This window comes from Symphodus melops, assembly GCF_947650265.1.
Source record: "Symphodus melops genome assembly, chromosome: 3".
In the NCBI taxonomy this organism is placed as follows: Eukaryota; Metazoa; Chordata; class Actinopteri; order Labriformes; family Labridae; genus Symphodus; species Symphodus melops.
Window position 1 is genome coordinate 28,790,175 of NC_136693.1, and position 16,202 is coordinate 28,806,376.

The 16,202-nt window shown below is 42.8% G+C and overlaps 1 protein-coding gene across 3 annotated transcripts in view; it reads left to right on the forward strand.

Annotated features, from left to right (window-relative positions):
* znf536 (zinc finger protein 536) overlaps positions 1 to 16,202 on the forward strand; it is a 213,499-nt gene that overhangs the window by 25,821 nt on the left and 171,476 nt on the right. For all 3 annotated transcript variants that reach the window (XM_079339213.1, XM_079339211.1, XM_079339212.1), the window contains exon 2: positions 9,818 to 9,899. The gene's annotated coding sequence lies outside the window, so the exon portion shown is untranslated. The remainder of the gene's footprint in view (positions 1 to 9,817; positions 9,900 to 16,202) is intronic.

The window sequence follows — 16,202 nt, forward strand, 5'->3', positions numbered from 1 at the left end:
CCTCCCCTGTACTCACCCCCCACTGTCCCCTCCTCTCCTCATGTCCTTATATTATTAAAGGTTGCCTCCGTGCTTAAGTAAGGCAAAGCAGATGGCCCTTTTCATAAATCATGCTTATAAGATGATTATAGGCGTCGCCGCCCACCATTCTCCCCTTCACTTACCGTACAGTAGTGCTTAGAGTTTCCACGAGGCTGGCTAATCTGGCTGCTGTAGTTTTTTTTTTTTTTTTAAAAACACAAAGCAACCGCTAAAGCTAAATTCTTATTATTTTGACCAACCACGTTAAATAAATACCAACGTTTAAAAAACTGAGAAAAAGTCACTCAAAGAAAAGTGAAGATCTTTGCAATGCCGCCTCCTCTCTCTCTCTCTCTCTCTCTCTCTCTCTCCCTCTCCTCAGTCTCGCAGCATTACCCCCCACTTGTTCTGTTCCCCGAGCTTGGCGCAAAGTTCCTCAGAACAGGATGTTAAATATATAGCACAGGAGAAGAAGAGAGAGAGAGAGAGAGAGAAGAGTGTAAAAGGAGGGGTACGTGTGTGTGCGTTGGATTATGTCTGTGCTGTTGCACTATTCCTTGATGTATGCACCATGTCAGGCAGTCATTGTCTCCTGGGTAAAGAATCATAGTTCAAATACCTAGCATCTCTCCCCTGGTGCTCCAAATGCTCGCCTTTGAAGTTTTTATAATCCATCTGTCATCTGCGAGCAGGGAGGGCACATGTTCTGTACCACTCAATTACCAAATTCTCTTTTTGCCAGCTACAATGAGACAGGAAGCAAATAATATGGGCGACCCTGAAATAAAGCGAGGGATGGGGGGGGGGGGGGGCGTATAGAAAGAGAGAAAGAGGGAGGAATTGCTTGAAATCCTGCGTTCCTGGCTTTCTCACGCACTTGATTGTGTCCCCTCGCTGCCTCTCATAACAGGAGAACAAAGCCTGTTTGTTGTGGGTGGAATGCCTAAAATGCTTCCTACTGTTACAATTATGAAGAATTTGATTGAATGTGTATTGTTTCAAGGGCTTGGTGATTTTGATCATTTTTTTTTAAAGTGCCTTAGATTGTTCTTCAGCTTCCCCACTAGCACTAATAACCTACTAGCAATAGTCACCTAATCAAGTTCCATTTGATGTAAACATGTCATTTGTTATAAGGCCTGGTGGAAGTCGTGGAAGGCGAGTGTGAGAAGAGAGGAAAAAGTGTCTTTTTGATTATGCATTATTCATTACGAACACTTAAAGATGCATTCTGATAGGCTTTTTGTCAGCGGCTCGACGGAGAATCTAATGAAGTTTGCTGCAGTTCTTTGTGAAGAAATCGTCTTTAATTGGTGAACGCTTTGTTGTGCGTCTCTTTAAAGCCGCGCTGAGGCGACCAGAAAAACTTCAGATAACCGTCTGAAAAATAACAACAGCAGCAGTCGCAAATTACGGCTCCGAAACATATTTCATTTACATACGCCACAGGCCCCTTTTAAGGCGTCTACCTTTTTAATTCTTTTTCATATTTAACACTCAATACAAAACAATAAAAAGCCTCAGATCTCTGTGTCTGTTTCCTGGTTTACACTGAAAGTCCCCCCCCCCCCACACACACACACCTTCCATGCACCCCCCCCCCTGTTCGAAAGCATCCTCACTGGGAAGAAGATGAAAAGATTGTTTTGAGAAACTCGAAAGGAAATCTGACATTCTTTGGTTGCTTCTGAAACTTCCAATATTCTGCCGTAATTGTTTCATACACGTTATATATCTTCATTTGGGTGGGGGGGTGTTGGGGTGGGGGGGCGGAGGAGATGAAGAACACGTCGGCTTCTTTCTTCCTGAATAAAAGGCAGCAGAACCCATCTGGTTGGGTGAAACACGGCTGGCCCTCTCGCACTCATCGCTGAAATAATACTCCCTCTAATGACTCCCACATATTCTGAAATCTCCCTTTTGAAATTGGTCTTGGCAGATTATTTGCAGGTACTTGAGTTGCATCTGTTTGCAATTTTGCAAATGTGAAAGACTTTAATGCCGGGCAGGGGCGGGCAGCACAGAAAAGTCTATTTTAATCCTTAGGATAACAGCGGCTGACAGCGGCCTGCGACAAACCGGGACTCTTCTTTCGCCAGGTGAAGATAAACAGTCTGTCCACGCTGATGCTGCTTTTTCCTGCTTTTATCGTTTAAACTGTGCGAGACAAGCGCTTTTACTTTCAGTGGGTTCGGTTGTTTGCAGGTTGGGGTGAAAGCAGGTGGTCATTCTGCACACGTAGAAAAGACGAATTCACTTGGAGAAGTATGTTGGGTACGAGTGGTGGATCTTTTTTCAGGGCCTTTAAATACCCTAGATATTTCCCTCCTCTGGATCTTTACATTTCATAGTGACGTATCTCCAGGTTTGGTGTTTTTAAAATGCACCCCTAAAACTTGAGCGTTTCATGTTTTGAGAAAGTTTTCCTACTTCAGTGTCAAAAAGTTGAAGCGACTGATTGAGAGCACCTGTTTTTCTTGTCGAATTTAAAAGCGAAAAGTTTGGACTTGAACTGCTTTCACAGGTCACAATTCACTAATTTCACTTTAATAACTTCACCAAATCATAACATGACGTGCAGCATTTCAGATTAAACTACCAAAAATGTGATCAAGCACTTCAAATCTTCTTACCCTGGAACAACAGTATGTTCCTTCTAAATGCATAAGCCATAATAATCTAATAACATATGATACTGTCACATTCAGCGTTCTCTGACCCCGTGACCCGAGGTCGTGGACGTGACAGACGCTGTTTTCTCACAGACGTCCGGATGTCCACTCTGTATTTGTGTTGTCCGCTTTAAAGTGGAGCGAAACCAAAGCTGAAATGATTGTGACTTCAGTCCTTATTATTTCTACCATGTGGTGAGCAGCTGACCAGCTTAAGCCTCCCCTATTTTTCACCCCCCCTCCCCTCCCCCCGTTTAAAACTGTAATAAGGCGCCCTATTGTCCTATGGCAGGGTGTACCGGGGCCACAGCCGAGCCCACCCGGCTGACTGTAATTGCATAGGTGGTTACAATTACATTAATTACATATTTCATCAACACTGTTTATCCAGCCGCACGGTAAATGAAGACGGCAAACTTTTAACTCTCTCTTTTGTTTTTGCATTCTGTCCCCCCAGCCCACCCCTAACCCCCCTTTTCTTCCCTTGCTCTTTTTTTTTTTTTTTTTTTTTTTTTTTTTTTTGTGTGTGTGGTTGTTTTATTAGGAGCAAGGGGAGGGGAGGTGCCAGAGGAGGAATTATGCTGAAAGTGTATGCCTTGCAACTTTTCCCCTCCCTGTTGGAAATGTTTATTTGAACAGTAAGCTCATGATTTGAATATTTGTAATCCATGCTTAAATTTACAGGCCAGATGAACTTTTTGGCACAGAATGGCAACCATAAGAAGGATTTTGAGAAAAGCTTTACAAAATTTTAAGCCATGTGCAAGGCTTATATAATTTAGAAGGGGGGAAATATGCACAAATAAAACAGGCTCTGTCTTATTTACTTTACACACGCAGAAAAAAACTGCATCATATGGCGCCTGACGTATATATGCGTTAGTTATGTCCTTCTGTCCACATTTTAGCAAACAGAATCTAAAGCTAACACCGGGAATACTTGAAGGAATAAAACTGGCTCCAGAGGCTCTGGCACTCGAGTTGTTCTCCTGTGTTAGATGTAAATGAGTGTACTCCATATTGACTTGTGCTGGCGGGGATGCCACCCATATTGTAGACTGGGAGATGGGTGGGTCGCCCTGGCGAGTGTCAGAGCGAGAGAGGGAGGCAGAGAGAGGTCGCCTAGACGGGCAGAAAAAAAAAAGGAAGGCTTTCTTAAATGATGCTAATCAGTCCGGAGGGGCCTGGCCCTCTCTCCCTCATCAGCCTGCTGTAATTCAGATGTGCCCAGAACCTGGAATTAAATGTGTCACTGTGAGCTGTGTGTGTGTGTGTGCGTGTGTGTGTGTATGTGTGTGTGTCAGCCTGTGTTTGCCTTGTGTCCACTCCTGTGTGTGTGTGTGTGGTTGTGTGTGTGCGCGCACATGGGGTGTTTAGGGGTTAAGTAGAACCAAATTAGTCGATGGGAGAACTAACAGCAGCACTAGCTTTCTGTGTGGCTACTTCTCGGTGAATGTCAAGATGATTTAGCTGCTCTTCTGCTCGCCGTCTGTCTCTGAGCACTGGCCCTCCAATCACCGCTCCGAGCTGTCTGTTTTGTGGCCCTCCGAGCAACAAATGAATATTAAATCTGCACTGGGCAACTTCGCACACTGGCAGGAGGTTAGAGTCTGAAATATGAGGCTGGTGAAGCCAAGGAATCCTGCAAGGTAACATCAGTAAAGCCTCTTCTTCTCGGGCGTCTGCAGAGGGTGACGGAGCTCCTTTATAGACGGTAGCTTTCCCTGAATGGGTTTGTTTGGAAGCTTCTGAATGTTATCAGTCTCTGTGAGAAATGTTGATGTTTGCAGCTGCACACTTTTATATATAAAACAGTGACTCTTATCTCACACAGGGTTAAAAGGATCACTGCTCACCAGGGCTGCAGGAATATGCCACTTTATGTGTTTTTACCAATAAATCAGTTTTATTTAATAACAAAGGTGGCTGACTAGTTTTTTTTTTTTGCAACCAAACCATTTTAATTTGACCAAAGAATCTTGATGTAAGCGCCATTTTTTCATGAACAACCATCCATAAGAGCGTTCCCTTAAAGAAATATGTCTTAAACTGTCGCCATGGTTGTTTGAATCGTCTTTGAATTAAAAATACAAAGAAGAATCCAAGAATGCATTTTAACATGTTCCACGTTTTACTAAAAAAAAACCCTACAATTATATTTTGGTTCAATAATAACTTCTCTTACTGCGTCCCGGTGTGAGCTCACGAAGGTGTCTGTGTTCTCTTCCATGCCAGAGGAGGATGAATATGTGTGTTTTCTTGCAAACATACTGTGTATGAGTGGAGAGTGGTTTGGTATCACATTTATATGGGTGTGTGTGTATGTGTGTGTGCGTGTGCGCAAGAGCCTGTGTGCGCAGGGGACGCCAGTTGGGATAACAGCTGAATCATGGCTCAGCCGCTGCCCCTCGTAGTCCTTGGCAGTTAGCGGTGTGAAAAAGCCTTCTCTTTGAGGGCATTATATAGATTAATGTGCTGTGCCTCAGGCAGAGACACACACACCTCGCCAGGGAGGGATCCTGACAGTGTGTGTGTGTGTGTGCGTGTGTGTGTGTGTGGGGATGGATGGGGGGACAGTTTGGTGGTGAGGGGGGGTGTTAACAAGAGAGTAGGGGAAGGTACCGTGAGTAAGCTGTGCTTGTGTGTGTGTGTGTGTGTGTGAGAGAGAGAGAGAGAGAGAGAGAGAGAGAGAGAGAGAGAGAGAGGGAGAGAGAGAGAGAGAGAGAGAGGGAGAGAGAGAGAGAGAGAGAGAGAGGCTTGGGTGGCATTCAGAGTCCCACTGAATTTTTCAATGATTCTTTGAAATATATTTTGTTGCATTTTTAACATGAAAAGGCAACTCACAGACAGTTGAGTACACCACACATTTAATCATGAATAAGTCACATCATAGCAAGGTGGCACAATATGACTCGTAGCCGTTTACTCAGGTTTTTGAACCTCTTTGTTTCGTGTCTTCCAGCCATAAATGGAGCTAAAATCATAGATTTTTATTTCATTTTTTAGGGTCTCACTCCTCGTGTTGGCTTTACTCGCTGTCTGAAGGGGCATCAGGGCTTCCATCTTGTTTTTTTAAAAATGTGAATCAAATAGGTGTTTTCGAGGCCCGGGTGACCTCTTTGACTTACTCCCTCTTAACCTTTTCTCTCTTCTTTTCCCTCTATCCCACTCTGCCTGCCTGGCCTCCCAGCTGAGTTAAGATCAGGGTGTAGCTGATTCTCAGTATCACAACAAATACACACAAACGCCACAGCTGCTGGAAGCAAATTCAAATGGAAAAGTACAACACCGCTCCAGCGGATGTTAAAGCAAAAAGCTTGTAAGGGTAAACAAGACACTTTAGAGGCGCTCTGTTTCTTTCGCTCCCTTAGTGATCGCTCTTTTTTAATCATTCCCTTTTTTCTTGTTTGCTCCACTTTTCTGTCCGGCGAGAAATAGGAGGCAGATTTTCCTTATCAGGGTTTTAGCACATTCCACTCAAGGTTAGGCACATCTGTTGTTTGGTGTGTGTGTTGGTGCATACAACAATAGCTTCTCAGATCATTTGTGTCCTCTTTGATGTGACGTGCAGCTGTAAAGTCTTGGATACAAAGTGTACATGTGCACATGAATCTACATGTCCATATATGTTTGAGTATGTACGTGTGTGTTCATATTGCGTGCTCTCCAGCCAGCGGCCTAAATAACCCACTTTTGTCTGACAACAGCATCAAGTCGTGGAGGTGCACATATGCAGAAAGCTGCTTGGAAAGGCCTCCTAGTAGCTGTCAGCTTTTATTATGCGCCGAGGTGTCATGTTTGTTAGGAAGCTGAGTGCAGATGGCAGAGTGGAAGAAATGGATCACTAATTTTAACAATGATTAATGAACAGAGATGGAAAATGAATTACATCGGACTATTGGAGGCAAGGAATATTTTCTCTGAAAATGTTAACTTCGGCTGCCAGGCAGCCGGCCGTGTTGTGGGAGTATATTGAGGAGGGGGAGGGAGTGTGTGTGTGTGTGTGTCTGTGTGTGTGTGTGCTCTAAGGTGCAATTTTCCCCCCGCATCTTTTGTAGAATCAACACTTCACTGCTCTTGCCTATTACTTTACTGTTCGCCTGCTTAAACACTGCCAGCTTTATAACCACTGTTGTTCCCCTTCTGTGTATTGCACTACCAGTTAAGGTACACACTCTTTAATAAGGTAAACACAGGAAAGGTTAGACTGTCTTAAAATGTTAGCGATTTCCATTACTCTGCAGCGTGCGTTGATATCAAATCATAGATGTAGTAGATCCAACCGAGTGTCGGTAGCTATTCTTTGGTATTTTAGTCTGCCAGAGCAATAACCTGCTTTTACCTTTGAGTGTTTGCTGTTTTAATAATTACATATTCAGCTAGAAAAGAATTGAAGTATTATTAAGAGAATATGTTTTTTTTAAAGATGCACCCTTATGATTTCTGTTGAAAACCTCCTAAGCGAATATATTCCTCGACCTGTGGCTCAGTGGTAGAATCTGTGGTTTCGTAACCAAACAGTCACATGCCGATGTGTCCTCAGGTAACACACTGAACCCCGAAATGCTTGTGCTACAGCGTCAACGCCATGCGAATGTGTGTGAATGGATTACTTTACAGCGCAGCCTCTACCGTCAGGGTGTGAATGGTGTTAATGTGAAGGGTCGACCTGCTGTGTGAAAGTGCTTTGAGTAGTCAGACGACGTGGACCATGCAATGCCAAGTCCATTTCTCGTCAAAGGTGACGCAGTATATGAGTGAGAGTCTGTTCGGGGTGGTGAGGGTCTCGCCCGATAAGCACAGCCTTTTTTTTTTTCTTTTTTTTTAATCCAAACCGTACTGAGTAGTTTCTGGGCCGAAACATAATAAGACGTGTGGGTGTCATTAACGATACAATACGAAGCAGCGTGATTCGATACGGATGTTTATTATAATGTCACAAGTCAGTGATTCTGTGGCGATGCGATACATTGCAAAAAAATTCAAAACTTACCAAAAAGGTCAAGTCTGGAATTCAGTTATTGGTGTCAGTTCCACCTCTCAATCTTTTCACTGCTGTCTGAAATCTCACTGTCTTCGTCTTTTATCTGGGTACAGAACAGACCTCTCCTTTTTCTTCTCGGCACTTTGGTTCACGTAACCCTCATTAGTTTCAAGTAGTGACGCGTTTGATGACATTTCCCGGGAATTTTGTTAAGAAACCCTTTTTTTTTTTCTGGTACAAAATTAGCAATATTTGGTACCAGCTATATGAGAAGAGTATCACATGAATCATGATGATGATTTAAAGCCCTTTACTGTATTTTGTCCCATGATGTATTCAACGTGTTTGTTTGACTGTGTGTCAAACTTCTTGTGGGTCGAATAAGAACTAACAACTTATATTGAGGCTAGTAAGAAAAATCAGTGCACTAAACCGTTTTCAAACATCAGTCTTACACGGTAATGGAAAAAGCAGATTTGACACTCTGTATTTCTTGTGATCTTAGACGACCTCCTTAAAGTTTCTGCTATATCTTCCGCCACCTCCTCCTTTCCTTCTCAAAGACAACGTCTCTCTCAACCCATCAACCCCATCACGCTCCTTCTATCTGTCTCTTTTAACAGGCTTCGTGGGCGGCTGGTGCAACAACATGCTTTAATAGGTAGATGTGAACTATTTTGAATTTAATTAAGGGCCTGATGGGAAATGCGCAAAGGGAGAAAACAGAGCAACTTCGAGCAACATTGTGTGTTTGTGTACATGTGCATGCATGTGTGCTAGGCAGACAGCGAGAGAGGCAACTAGAGAGAGAGAGAGAGAGATCTCAGGTTACAGCAGCATATGCTAAGCACTCAGAAAACATACACAATGCCTTTGGTGAACAAGGTAGTCGGTATGCCCTTGGGAGCCAATTTAGATTGTGACTTAAGGCAATGTCGTGGCTTTGTTTGTGAGCGTGTGTGTGTGTGTGCGCGCTCGTTCCCTCTGTAAGTGAGTGAGAGTTTTTTTTACTCTTGACGCTCCATTGAAACAGTAGTGGTGTGTAGATCTGGGTGGCCCTCCTGCAGACCCTCCACATCTGTGCTCCCCCTCTGCCTCCCCCCCTCTCCTACTCCTCCTCCTGTTGCAGGACTGAGCCAGCTCCTCCATGCCTGGCTGCCTCTCCACATCCAGAGGAGCCATGAGAATTAGTTGGACCCAAAATTTTTAAGTAATAATGTGCAGGATTAATGAATCACAAAAAAAAAAAAAAAAAAAAGACTGAGAAAAAACAGACACAAAAGGAAAGTCTGTGTTGCTCAAAGTGTGAGTGACAGATGATCTTTGCATCAAACATTTAGCATTAGAGATTCGAGGTAAATACACCATGAGCTCGATGATTGCCGTCAAAGCGGACACACATCTATGCAAATGTTTGAAATGTCACAAAAAAAAAAAAGAAAGATAAATCTAGTGAGCTGCGTCAAAATGGATAATCATGTTTCGTTCGCTGTACAACTTCTACCTCCTGCATTATGGGTTGCACCTCATTTTGTAAATCGTGATTCACACGAGCAGTCAAAGTCACTTGCTGTTAGTTTCTGTGCGAGGCCTCAACTCAAACGCCACTCACCCAGTCACTCGCTACCCTAAAAGGGAGTGGCACTCTTTTACCTCACATACTTTGTCGGCTTGATTATTTTTCTGGCTTTAAGCGGCGGGGCTTCAAGGCTGGATCAGATAACATCCTCTGCTGAGCTGCGGAGGCTCCTCATAGTTTTGTGCTGAGGAGAACAAAGCTTCTTCTCCAACACTGTATTTTAAAAGTGAACTTCTAAACCTTGTGCGTCTGTCCCAGTATGATTCCCTCGTCCGATTAAAAAAGAAATGACATGTAGAAAATGAAATATGGGAAAAGATTGACAAACACCAGCAATAACAGTTTATATATTTTGTTAGATTACACTTGGATGTTTAGATGACATCATGTCCTTACAGGAAGTCCTGAGGAAAAATAAATATGTGGCGCTGGGTGTTTGGGGGATAAGCACGCAGTATTTTAATGGGTATTTCTCTTTTGTCTGTGCTGCAAACTTGTCAAGCTTCAAATATGTATGACGCTGAATTTCCTGGTGTGTGTGTGTGTGTGCTTTGTTTACAGGCTCTTGTCGTCCCACCTTCTGTGGAGCTGTCGGCACTCTTCCTGACATCCGGCGTTCGTTGGAGCGGCGGCAGGCGCACAGGTACGATCACACCGATTGTTCACGGGAAAAGGGGGAGGATATTAAAAGTTGTCTGTCACACTTACACGCCCCCGCATGCATCTTTTGTTTTCATTTAAATCTTTGTTTATCCGGAGAAAGTCGATTGAGCGCGGACTTGTTAAGCAGTGCCATGCTTCTCAGTCACACTGCAGACACATTCAGGAGACGGAGCTGCACCTTACAGCTCGTCGGTGGGTCAGCGGCCTGCTCCAGAGAGAGTTTGTTAATCACACTCCATTGAACAGACCTCCAGCCAGCATCAAAATCTTTGGATTTCCACCACATGATGCTCTTATTCATTAATCTATTCAGATATATGGGACATTCATGGAGTAGATTTAAAGAGATGAAATGTCGCCACCTTGACCAAATTTTGCAAAGTGAACATAAACTTCAAGCTAACACCATACATGCACCTCCGATTATTTTCTTCTTGACTTTATCGCTTCTTCTTGTGTCACTTTTTTGACGATGCTAATCATCTTAAACGTTAGCTGCACCCCTGCCAAAGCTACTTGACATAAATACGGTGCCAGGTTTTTTCCTCACATACTGACTAAAGATACAAAAAACACACACACACACACACACACACACTCAGTCTGTCAAAAAGCCAAGGTGCTGTCAATGCCTCTCTATGTGGCTCAAGGAGACAATTAGCAAACAGAGGTGACATGGTAAACAGGTGCAAGCCATTCTTCATGGAGCTGAAGGAGTGTGGCCTTCCTGTCTCTGCTGTTATAGCGTGTGCACTGTATGTGTGTGCATGATGTCACATCATATGACAGGTATAAGTGAGGGATAGGTCTGCTTTGTGGGGTTAGCATACCTCATCCCGCCTGCTTGTATGTAATCAGCCCATCATCATCGTCGTCTTTGTTGTTGTCGTGACTTTACCTCACATCCGTCTTCGCCCCCTTTAAATCTCTGCACGTCTCTCCAACATCCCTCCTCTTCCTTTCTTCCTCTTTCCAATAATTGCTTATCCTCTCTCACTCCTCTGTATTCCTTTAATTCGTAATAGACCATTGTCCTGGGGGTCGACTTCCTGAGAAACAGAAAGGGGGGGGGGGGGTCAAGCGGGTTTGTAAAAATTGATTGCTTGTAAAGCGCTAATCAATGGAAACCTTTTCTCTTGAAGCTGGAAAAATCATGTTATAACATTTATTATAAAATGCAGAGATGCAGAGATACGGCAGCTGTCCTCTTTAATATGAGCTGAGACAACAGCCTGTCTGAATGATCACCTTATGTTCAGGTACGTTAAGAAGAAAAAGCATATTTAACAGCAAATGTCACATTCACATTCAGATCATATCATCTTTGATCTCATCAGATGTCACGCTCCTCACACATATTTGGTCTCCATACCTTCATAAAAATAATAACAGGATCCTTCACTCCTGCAGCCGAGGCGCGCTCGGTAATGGTCTGCTGTTTTGAAACACATTTCTCCGGCTGTAGATTTATTAATCAAATATAGCGCGGGTGAGTCATGTCGTTTTGGCTTGTGTCATATCGGAGGTATGTGCCACAGATTTCCCTCATATTGGAAGCAGAACTAACACATGCTCCCCTTGACGCGTTCTCACACCATTTCTCACACAAAGCGCTCACACACCAGCTCGCAGGAGTGCGCACACACACACACACACACACACACGGATGACTTATATAGAAGGAGATTCATAAACACACAAGAATGAGCATTTGCAGTAACACAGATTAAACCTTGTTACAATAAACCTAAAACAGTACTCTCCAGAGGTCTGTTCTGTGCTGAAAATGTCTTTTCTAGGACATGTCAGAGGTCAACATATTCTACTTTTTACAACTCTACATTTATCATAAAGCCACACTTGGTTTGTTACTAAACATAATATATGATACAGCTCTCCAAAAGGCCAACTTACAAATGCTTCATGAACTTTTTTTCCTGAAACATCAACCTTGGTTCCAGTAAATCTCTTTAATTATCCTACACAATGTTCCATCCCTTTTATTTACACTCTAAAAACTTAGCAAGTGTATCTGTCTAAGCATCCAAAATATCTGATTACACTTCATGTAAGCCACATGCCCCTGACTACGGAAGCCCAGAGTGAACATGCGTCCATACATTTCATTTCTCTCATGATAAAGGATTCATTGTGGAACTTATTTCTCTTCAGATCAACATCACTGGTTTTCCTGTGAGTGGATTTCAGAAGCTTTATTAAGGTATTTGTGTATACATATCTAGCTACAGCTAATAAAATCAACATGTTATCTTAGAGGGAAAAAAAAAGATTCTTTCAGGAAGTGAACTGGCATCGCTCCAGCAATCACCATGAATTCTACAATTACTTTAGCAGACGCTTTTATCCAAAGCAAGGCACCAAGTGAACCGTAGTCCTTAAAGGGGACTTGACCCAATGACCCTCTGGTGTCCAACCTAACCCCAGTAAAAACAAGAGCTGGTATATAAGGAGATAAATGATGGCAATGCAGGAAGCAAAATGAACACATGAAATGACGTTTCTTATTTTAAGGAACTTGACAAATAGTTGCTGGCTGCTCTGTTAGATATTTTTATTTTAGTTTATTTTTAGCTTGTAATAAAATGTTTATCTGGACTTGTCAGGTGCATGTGGATAATATTAAGTGAAAGGAGATTTTTTCTTCTGGAAATAAGCAAAAACTATTTGATAAAATTAGATTGTTGACAGTAGTTCTTCTGTAACCGTGAGTCTAATCAGAAAGAAAAAAGCCTGAACCATATCCCGTAATTTAAAAGGTTATACGTGAAACTGCACAGAAAGTATTGTATTTGTATATGAATATATGTATTTGAACACCTTTGTGACCATGTGTTTAAACATGTTCACATGTTCACATTTACACTCTCCTCCTTAAGCCCTGACTGTGTTTTCTCTAAGATTTCTTACAAGTTTCTTTAAAAGCAACAAGATGCAATTTTTCCACCATAATATTTTAGTTTCAAACTCGATCTCATAGAACATTAACTTTCAACAGGGAGAGCGGCGTCTCTTCCATGTCCATAGAACAAACTCCACATGCAAAGCTAGCAAACACCGCACTGAATATATACTTATACTACTGAAGCTCTGGACTCTTTAGGCGACTAACGCTGGAAGAACAGGGTTCACTTTTACGTTCACCAAAAGGGATTTCTTTCTGCATATTTATTCCGGCCAAAATGAGGTCAGGAATGCAGCATTTAATTGTTTAACTGTCGGCATTGTAATCCAAAACCTGACATGGATTTCTCAGTAACAAACTTCAAAGTGTAACCTGTTTGTAGGGGGATAGAAAAAGCTCGACATAAGTTGCAGGGGTGGTGGGTAGAGAGGGTCAATTTTCCCACAGTTTGCTCCTCCATGTTGTTGGGTTAAGATTGTCACTGCTGTGTGCTACTCTACCCCGCTGGTATAAATAAGACATGATTGGCATCACAGCAGAAGAAACTCTCTCTCTCTCCCTCTTTATCTCTGTCTCTCGCTCTGACAGCCTTCATTTGCTGGAGGAGTGGCAGACTTGGTGGGAGTTAATGATTATAATTATTTCGCTTTTTTTATTTCTTTTTTTTTCTTACATTGTGGGATAATTATTTAAGAGGTTCGTGTAGTCATTGTTGTAATCAGTAAAGAGAGATTACAGAAAATCCGCATGCCAACAGATGGCACTTCGCTGTTGTTGTTGCTTCATATTAAACCCAGTGCAGCACACTTGCTAGCAGGCAGCCGCGAGTGAGGGGACAATCAGAAAGGGGGCCAAATTATAAAACAATTTGTCCTTCATCATAAATCAATTTATTGTATCACTCCGTCCCAGAGAAGAAGAAAAAAAAAAGAATCAAAAGTAGTTAGCGTGCGTTCAATCCGAAACGCTCCATCCCGCCAACACTCACGTTACAATGTGGAGGGGTTTCGAGCCCCGGTGGGAACTGGAGTTGAATTTACAAAAAAAAAAAAACCTCTATACCACAAACTGTATTTGACCAGAGAAGCCCCGACCCCGTGACTTTATCTATCACCACGACAGTGCACCGCCATGGTCGTTCACACGCAATCCCCATTCACAAAGAAGGTCAGCGCTCGTTAGCTCGGCTCCTCTGGGACGCCGGCTGCTTCAGCCACCTCCTGGACTGTGAGCTGTTGCTGCTTTGACTTCATGTCCTTATTTGCATATGATTTTGTTTTTGTTTGTATATTTTTATTCTTGTCTTACTTGAGAAGAGTGAAAGAAACATATAAATACAGCGTGAGGCGAGGGGACTCGCTATCCGGGGTCGGGGAACAGGAGGAGCACCGAGGCCGCTGCCCTACATTCCTGACTAATTGTATAATTGGAAAAGCTCTCCAAATGAGCAAGCCAGTCCCCCCCCCCCCCCCCTCCCTCTCTCTCACAACCACCTCACCCCTACTCACTTAACACCCCCTACCCACCCACATGCATACACGCCCTTCAAAGCAAATCACAAAAGAGCATTTTGGGAATAATAATAATTTCAGAAAGCGTCCATTATTAATCCCACACACTAGCATGGCTGGCAGCAGCAGCTAGGCTGGTTAGCACCGAGGCCACAGCCCCCTCCCCATACATACACACTCCAGCATTTAGCTAACAGCAATCATAGCTAGTGAACACATTTGTTGTGAAGCTTTTCAGTAAACAAAGTTACAAAACCAAGGTGTCAATTATACTGATAATTATTTTTGTTCTACTGCCACAGTTTGTTTCATGCATTTTTTCCAAGGAGTAGTCAGACGCCATTTTCAGAGGAGGCACTGGCACTCTGGGCGTCCTATCTTAGCCTTGTGAGGAGTAAACTATTTCATTATATTTAGTTAAATAACATTTGCTTTAACATCAGCAGAAATGTTAACATCATTTTTCAAAATATAATATAAAATAATATTCCTGTTATAAACGATTAGTTGAAAGTATTTTTTCTTTGGACGGCTCTTCCAGAGGACATCTTACAAACGTCTTCACAGGATGTGCACAACTACGCATAACAACTGAACACAGTTTCGTGCCCTAATTACGTTAAGTTCTCATAATTTTGGGAGAAAAAGTTGAGACATTTTGTGGCAAAATAACTTTCTATCCATAAATAATCTAATGTCCAATACGAGATGACCTACCTGTGTGCTGCGTTAGCGCTCATATTTTACTGTTAGTACTGGAGCTCATGGTCAAATTGGATTTCCTGATTTATGGCCCCTGCCACGCGCCATTCATTTCCATGGCTACTGAGGGATGTGTGTGTGTGTGTGGGGGGGGGTGATTTCTGAGGTCGACGGTGGTGTCTAACGGGATTGCGGGGTGCCGTTAAAACGAAGCCGTTAATTAATGCTATTGATCAGCAAAAAAATAGAGGCAAATGTGATTTGCATACAGCCCGAGTGATCAATGCATTAACCGATTTTTTTTTCTTTTTTTTTTTGCTCCCCCTTCTGAAATCTGATTTCCTGAGTTTTCAAAGTGAAAGAGAGAGAGTTCAGACTAATGTGGATCGATCTGGCCTCTCTCAGACAAGAATACAAAGCATTTTATTAGCCGGTGAAGGGTGAAACATGCCAGGAGAGAAGACGCAGTTTGAAGTTTAGTTATGTGTTTATGTCTCGCTTCAACAGGAGGACAAAGACCTGGCATCTTCTGCCTTACGCATTTGTCTAAACTATTATCAACATCGTCATATTTTTTCTCTCTGTACAAAGTCAACTAAAAACATGGCGATCAGGTGATATTTCTCAGGCGGACGAAACAATCTGTTTTCAAAAAGGTGACTGTAAAAAGCACAACAACAACAACAACAACAACAATGACGATGACAACAGGCGAAGAAAAAACACACACAAGGTGTTAAAAAAGCAATATGTTGTTTTGTTTTTTCTTTCCTCTCCTTAGTCTCCCTCCCTGTCAAGAGCAGCTTATTATAGCGTATTGATTTATAAAGCTTTAAATGTGATCCTCCATGTCCAAGTCAAGGGCAGGGAGTGGGGGAGAGAGAGAGAGAGAGAGAGAGAAGGAGGGAGAGAAAGGAAAGAGATGCAGAGCAAAAGAAAGAAAGACGAAGGCGAAGGGAAAACGGCGTCTGGAGACGGATAGAGATAGAAAGAGAGCGTCCACGACATGGGGAAGTGACAGCAAGGCATTTTCAGAGCCGCTCTGGAACACAAAAGGGTAATTGTTTTAGCCCAGATGTTGCTTTCGCACAACAAGCAGGATACAATGTTCCTACTGAGCTGATGAGCCCAATCAGTGAAATGATTA